We start from the raw sequence: 8,111 nt of genomic DNA, 5'->3' as shown, positions 1-8,111 counted from the left end.
GAATTGGGTATGTCTAGTTTAATGAAGAGAAGGACGAGGGGGGACATGATAGCAGTCTTCCAATATCTCAGGGGCTGCCACAAAGAAGAGGGAGTCAAGCTATTCTCCAAAGCGCCTGAAGGCAGGACAAGAAGCAACGGATGGAAACTAATCAAGGAGAGAAGCAACCTAGAACTAAGGAGAAACTTCCTGACAGTGAAACAACCTGCCCATTTTACAACCTTTCTTGCCACAGTTGTTAAGGGAATCATCACAGTTTTGGAGTTAGTAACGTGGTTGTTAAGTGGATCTGGCTTCTCCATTGACTTTGCTTGTCAGAAGGTCGCAAAAGCCGATCATATGAGCCCAGACACAGCAACGGTCATAAATATGAGTCAGTTGCCAAGTGTCTGAATTTTGATCACATGACCCTGGGGATGCTGCAACGGTCGTAGGTTAGAAAAACTGTATAAATGGTGGTAAGTGTGAAAAACAGTATAAATCATTTTTTTCAGGGCTGCTGTAACTTTGAATGGTCGCAAAATGAACTGTCCATGTCCATTGGCACGTAATCAAAATTCAGACACCTGGCAACTGACTCATATTTACGACGGTTGCAGTATCCCGGGGTCACGTGATCCCATTTTACGATCTTCTGACAAGCAAAGTCAATGGGGAAGCCAGATTCACTTAATTGTGTTACTAATTTAACAACTACAGTAATTCATTTAACAATTGTGGCAAGAAAGGTTGTCAAATGGGACAAAATTCACTTAACCACTTAGCAACAGAAATTTTGGGCTCAGTTGTGGTCATAAGTCGAGGACTACCTGTATTTTGTTATTCTCTTATTCCATGGGCAGCCTCCCCCACCATCTCTCCAGGTTTTCCCGAATAATCTCCTCCGTATTGGGAAGGGAGGCTGGACCCCCATTTTTCCAGCCTCTGCCCCAGATGAAAAGTGTTGGAGGTCCAGGAAGCCAATAATTTCTGGAAGTGCCATTTTATCTTGCAAGCAATTTTTCAAGCACATCTGGATAACATATTTTGGCTTATCGATGTTGTATTAAAAAGGCGCTAGGAGAAAGATCAAAGCTATCAGAATCATCTGTTGCAATTAAGGCAGTGTCATCCCATTTCGGCTGATTAATCATACAGACGTGGGTTGATTAATTGGCTGAGCGATCCAGTCTTCGCCAACTTGGCCACACTACCTGGGAATGTTAGTGGTTCCAACACATCTGGAAAGCAGAGAACCAGATTAAAAACCGAGTGTGTTCTACAAAACCCCATTGCAAACGTTCATTTAAACTGGTGGTCCTCGACTTCACTACAGTTCGTTTAGTGACCGTTCAAAGTTACAGCAGCACTGAAAAAAGTGACTTATGACCGTTTTTTACACTTATGACCATTGCAGCATCCCCCCATGTTCACGTGATCAAAATTCCGACGCTTGGTAACTGACTCATATTTATGACAGTCGCAGTGTCCCGAGGTTATGTGATTCCCTTTTGCAACCTTCTGACAAGAATAGAATAGAATAGAATAGAATAGAATAGAATAGAATAGAATAGAATAGAATAGAATAGTGATGGCGAACCTTTTAGAGACCAAGTGCCCCAAAACTGGCCCCGCCCCATTCCACCCCCCTGCCCCGCCCCTGCCCCGCCCCCACCCCACCTGCCCACAGGGCCACTCACCGCCTCCAGGGCCTGCCATAGATCGGCGGGGCAGCCCAGCACTGCCATGGCAGCTGCGCCCCGCAGCATCTACTGTGCGTGATGAGGTGTGAGGACAGAGTCTTGTCTACACTGCCTGGCTGCCATGTCCTTGGCTGTGCTGCTCCGCGTGGGCCACGCTCAGGGGCAACTCTCCGCCAGGGAGGCTGCTGGTGAGGAGGGGGTCGCGGGGGGAGGCAAGGCTGGGGCAACGGCACGTGTGCCCACAGAGAGGGCTCCGGGTGCCGCCTCTGACATGCGTGCCATAGGTTCGCCACCACTGGAATACAGAAGAGAAGAGAAGAGAAGAGAAGAGAAGAGAAGAGAAGAGAAGAGAAGAGAAGAGAAGAGAAGAGAAGATAGGATAGAATATAGAATAGAAGAGAATAGAAGAGAAGAGAAGAGAAGAGAAGAGAAGAGAAGAGAATAGAGAAGAGAAGAGAAGAGAAGAGAAGAGGAGAAGAGAAGAGAAATAGAAGAGAGGAGAGGAGAGGAGAGAAGAGAATATAGAAGAGAAGAGAGAATAAATAATAGAAAGAATAGAATAGAATAGAATAGAATAGAATAGAATAGAATAGAATAGAATAGAATAGAATAGAATAGAATAGGAGCTTGGATTTCTTCTAGTCCAGCCTCCTGCTCAAGTAGGAGAACCTATACCAGCGGTTCTCAACCTATGGGTCACGACCCCATTTGGGGTCGATCGACCATTTCACGGGGGTCGCCAAGCAAGGCTGTCCGCCATTTTTTTCCCCTTTTCCGGCGGGTGCCTTACCTCCCTTGAGCTGGGCCAGCTGGTGGTTGGCCTGCTCCGTCTCTGCCGCTTGCCAGCTACCCCTCGGCCGGCGCAGGGGGCAGAACCATGCATGCGCGGCGCTCCCGGGCAGGGAAAGTCCTCGACTTACAACTGGTTGGGTAGTCCTCGACTTACGACCGGTTGGGTAGTCCTCAACTTACGACCGGTTTAGTCCTCGACTTACGACCGGTTTAGTCCTCGACTTGCGACCAGTTGGGGGTCATGGCATTAAAAAGGTTGAGAACCACTGACCTATACTGTCTCAGACAGGTGATTGTCCAGTCTCTTCTTAAAATACTCCAGTGATGGAGCGCCCACGATCTCTGGTGGCAAGCTGTTCTATTGGTTGATTGTCCTCACTGTCAGGAAGTTTCTCTTTAATTCCAGGTTGCTTCTCTCCTTGACCAGCTTCCAACCATTGTTTCTCATCCTTCCATCTGGTGCTTTGGTGAACAACCTGGCCCCCTCTGCCTTGTCAATGGGGAAGCTAGATTCACTTAACAACCGTGTTACTAGCAACTGCAGCGATTCACGTAACAACTGTGACAAGAAAGGTCGTAAAATGGGGCAAAATTAACGAATGTCTCACTTAACAACAGAAATTTGGGGCTCCATAGTGGTCGTAAGTCGAGGACTACCTTTACTCTTTTTATTGACTGTGATTTCAAAAGGGTGGTTAGCTGCTTGGAGAGTATCTTTTTAGAAGGAACAGCTATTCAGGTTGTCCCTGACTTAACAACCATAATTGAGCGCAACATTTATGTTGCTAAGCGAGGCAGTTCTATAGTGAGTTGTGCCCCATTTTATGACCTTTTTGCTACAGTTGTTGAGCAGATCACTGCAGTTGTTAAGTGAATTATGCAGTCGTTAAGCAAATCTGGCTTCCCCCATCGACTTTGCTTATTGGAAGCCGGCTGGGAAAGTTACAAAGGATGATCACATGACCCTGGGACACTGCAACTGTCATAAGTACATGTCAGTTGCCAAGCATCTACATTTTGACTACATGACCATGGAGATTCTGCAGTGGTCATGAATGTGAAAACTAGTCTAAGTCACTTTTTTTCAGTGCCTTTATAACCTCAAATGGTCACTAAATGAATGGTTGTAAGTTGAGGACTAACTGTCAAACCCAGTTATTTAATTCAGCAATTAATTAGCCTTCTTGTGATTAAGTGACGATTTATTTAATGGCAGGAAAATTTTAATACTAATCTTAGTTTAGGAGGGCACACAGGATAAACCTATTCTCTTTTTATCTTCACAACAACTCACTGAGGTAGAATAGGCTGAGAACTATGAACTCCTATGACAGTGGTGGCGAACCTATGGCACGGGTGCCAGTGGCGGCACTCAGAGCCCTCTCTGTGGGCACGCGCGCCATCGCTCCAGTCCTAGGCCTTCAGCTGGGTTTTATAAAACCTTTTCGCTTTAGGCCTCCACCGCTGTATACAAAAAAAAAGGTTCAATCAATCAGTCAATTTCAACTTCTCGCGGGAAAAAAAAAGATCTTGCAAAGTTGGAATTGATTGATTGAACTTTTTAGTCCCACCCAGTCTGCCGTTACCACCGCAGCCACGCCCACCCAATGGGCCACACCCAGCCAATGGGCCACACCCACCCGACACCCGACGATGCATAAGTGGGTTTTGAGTTGCAGTTTGGGCACTCGGTCTTTAAAAGGTTCGCCATCACTGTCCTATGAGCTCTCGAGCAGTTTAGCAGTTTAACTAATTTTTTGGTCCATAATCCAGCTGCTAAGCGATATTGCCTCTAAATCAAGGCAGGTCCAACCTTGACAACTTTATGACCTGTGGACTTCAACTCCCAGGATTCCCTAGCCAGCACGGCTACCAAGGAGATTCTGGGAGTTGAAGTCCACAGGTCTTAAAGTTGCCAAGGTTGGATATCCCTGCCCTAAATAAATCTATGGGATCAGTCTTTTGACTGAATAAAAAAGCACCAGTGTTATTATATTTCTGGCGTAGAATAATGCACCACTGCATTTTTTTTCTATTTTTTTTAAGGGTGGTGGATGGGATTGATTTGATTGTTGGGCCTCCTGTTCGCCTTTAGTTAATTTGGGTTTTTTTTTTCTTTCTTTGCCTGTTTTAGTTTTCTCTTGGATTCGCTCTGGATTTTATAGTTTCTGAGCCACCTTGAATGGTTTATAACAGAAAAATGGAATGTAAATAAAAGGAGGTGCCAAAAAAACTTGGGGGCTTGACAGCAGGCAAATCTAAATAAATAGCTGCATGTGAACGAAACAAAAGCAGTTGTTCCAACCAAAAATGTCTCTGCTCATAGATTATTATTTTTTTTTTTTTACAAGGGCGCCTATCCAAAAAGCAAGATGCTGGCTACAATTGCACAATTCTGTTGTATGGTTGTGGTTGCCATCTTAACTTTCTCATACACACATGCAGAAGCCTTTGTTAGTGTAATTATGAGAGATCACCTTTGCAAAACATTAGACTTTGTCTCCCGCACACAAACGTTAATGCTACAACATGGTTAACCATGGGGATGGGAGAAGAAGGGGATAGTGTGGTGTAAGAACACCAAAAAACGATTACTAGATTCACTAATCTTCTGGGATAAAAATGTAGCCCTCAGTAGATCCAGCCGCATGTCACATTAAATTAAATTTATCCTGTCTGTTGTGTCACAGACAGTGGTGGGATTCAAATATGTGAACAACCGGTTCTCTATGTGGATGCCACTTCCGGAAATCCATTCTGGACCTGGGCAACAAATAATTAGCTACCGGTTCTACTGAATTGGTGCAAACTGGCCGAATCCCACCACTGGTCACAGAACACCTAAATCAAACTAATTGGCTCCTTCAGCATATCTTTAGTCCTCCAAGAAAAAGAGCTGAAGAGAAAGAGGGGTTGAAAAAGCAGGCCTCCCTAGCCTAGAATTCACTGCCAAGGCAGATCAGCATGGAGCACGGTGCTGATTGGCTGCAGCAGTCAAATCACAACTATTCCTGCCTCCTTAACCAATAGGAAAGAGGCTAGTGAAGCTTTATCCATACTCTCCCAGAGTAAGAGATGATAGGATGCGATAGGTAGTCCTCACCTAGCAAACTGGAACCTACAAATGGGTCATTAAGCAAAGCAGTCACTAAGTGAAACTGCAATTGCTTATGATCTGACTTCAGCTTTGCTTTGCCTTTCAGACCTGTGAAGGTCGTAAATGCAAGAATGGGCCACAAAATTACCTTTTCATCACTGTTGTAATTGCAAATGGTCACTAAATGAACAGTTGCTAAATGAGGACTACCTGTACAGTAGTTACTGGCTGGAAAAAGTGGACGAGGATGCTATATTCTCCATTTTTTAAAACCAGATTAGTATGCATATGCATACATCTATTGCTCCAGAGAATTTGGGAATGTTCATTGAACTTTTAAACCAATCTTTCTCAACCATATCAAATTTTGATATTTCGTATCAAATATCATGCATCCTCCAAAACCAAACCCTAACCCTTCCGCTATATATTCAAGATGGACGGTGATTAATATTTATATGTTACTTATATGTAAGGGTGTAGATCTATTCATATGTTGTATATTGTATGTTTAAATGTGTGTTATGTATGTGTACACTTTTGAGAGCAAGCAACTAAATTTCATTTTTAATGTGTGCCATTGTGCCCATAGTAAAAAATGACAATAAAGGTTATCTATCTATCTATCTATCTATCTATCTATCTATCTATCTATCTATCTATCTATCTATCTATTTATCTATCTACCTACCTACCTACCTACCTACCTACCTACCTATCATCCATCTATTTATCTATCTACCTACCTACCTACCTACCTACCTACCTATCATCCATCCATCCATCCATCCATCCATCCATCCATCCATCCATCCATCCATCCATCCATCCATCCATCCATCTATCTATCTATCTATCTATCTATCTATCTATCTATCTATCTATCTATCTAAAGTTAACAACGCTTAGATTTGCTAAAGTGGCTTTTTTTCTTTTGATATAGCTTGAAAACTGGGAATATGGCCACTTGTTTAATAATATGCAACATGGTTGCTATGCTCTGATTCCTACCTATTGTGATATTATGGAACCCAGAAGTGTGCCTTCTGTTGCCACATCGGCTTTAGGGGTTGCCCTTGAAATTCAGATGACTCAAATCCTGCCAGATTTTAGAAAAACTCGAAGACTTGGCTCTTCCTCCCAGGTACTGGAACAGTATCCAGGGCCCTAATCTTAAGTATTTCATTAAAAAAAAAAAAGAATTGGTTTAAAATATGGTAGTCCTCGACTTAGGACAATTGAGCCCCAAATTTTTGTTGCTAAGTGACACATTCGTTAAGTGAGTTTTGCCCCATTTTTTACTTTTCTTGCCACAGTTGTTAAACGAATCACTGCAGCTGTTAAGTTAGTAACAAGGTTGTAAAGCAGAGGTCCCCAACCTTTTGGGCACCAGGGACCGGTTCCGTGGAGAGAGGTTTTTCTGTGGACCGGAGGGTGAGTGGTTTTGTGTGCTGCCTGCATCTTGTGGATGGGTCCTTGCTTGTTTGTGCAGACCGGTTGCTGACATGCCGCAGCCCGATACTGGTCCACGGACCGGGGGTTGGGGACCCCTGTTGTAAAGTCAATCTGGCTTCCCCATTGACTTTGTTTGTCAGAAGGTCGTGAAGCGAGATCACATGAACCCAGGACACTGCGACCGTCATAGATAGGAGTAGTGGCCAAGAGTTCAAATTTTGATCACATGACCAGGGAGATGCTGCAACAGTTTTAAGTGTAAAAAACGGTCATCGGTCACTTTTTTCAGTGCCGTTATAACTTTGAATGGTCACTAAACAAATGGCTGTATGTCGAGGACTATCTGTACAGAATGTTCAAACATTCATATTTGGGATACTTCAATGACCCTACATGTCTATGTACTTCTCCTGTTCCTCTATTTTCTCATATTGTTTGATCAAAATGCTTCTAGCAACAAAGATGATCAGGGGACAGGAGGCTAAAACATACAGTATAAGGAATGGTTGCTGGAATTGGGTATGTCTGGTTTAATGAAGAGAAGGACGAGGGGTGACAGGATAGCAGTCTTCCAGTATCTCAGGGGCTGCCACAAAGAAGAGGGAGTCAATCTATTCTCCAAAGCACCTGAAGGCAGGACAAGAAGCAACTGGATGGAAACTAACCAAAGAGAGAAGCAACCTAGAACTAAGGAGAAACTTTCTGACAGTTAGAACAATTAACCAGTGGAACAACCTGCCTCCAGAAGCGGTGAATGCTCCAACACTGGAAGTTTTTAAGAAGAGACTGGACAGCCATTTCTCCGAAATGGTATAGGGTTTCCTGCCTGAGCAGAGGGATGGACTAGATGACCTCCAAGGTCCCTTCCAACTTTATCATCATCATCATTATTATTATTATTATGGATCATCGCACAGTCAGCCAGATGTTCAGACTGGATTTGGCATTTTGTCTACCTATCGAGTCCTTTCCCAGGACCTGGGATAGGCAGATGTGGATGTTTGATGGTATTACAGATATCGTCGCAGGATGGAAGCAGTTCCTAGTAAGGCCGCCTTTTGCAATTGACTAATAGCGAATTTGTC

The sequence above is a fragment of the Protobothrops mucrosquamatus genome, unplaced genomic scaffold, assembly GCF_001527695.2.
Source record: "Protobothrops mucrosquamatus isolate PMUCROS unplaced genomic scaffold, P.Mucros_1.0 scaffold14, whole genome shotgun sequence".
In the NCBI taxonomy this organism is placed as follows: domain Eukaryota; kingdom Metazoa; phylum Chordata; class Lepidosauria; order Squamata; family Viperidae; genus Protobothrops; species Protobothrops mucrosquamatus.
This window is presented reverse-complemented; position numbering follows the sequence as displayed.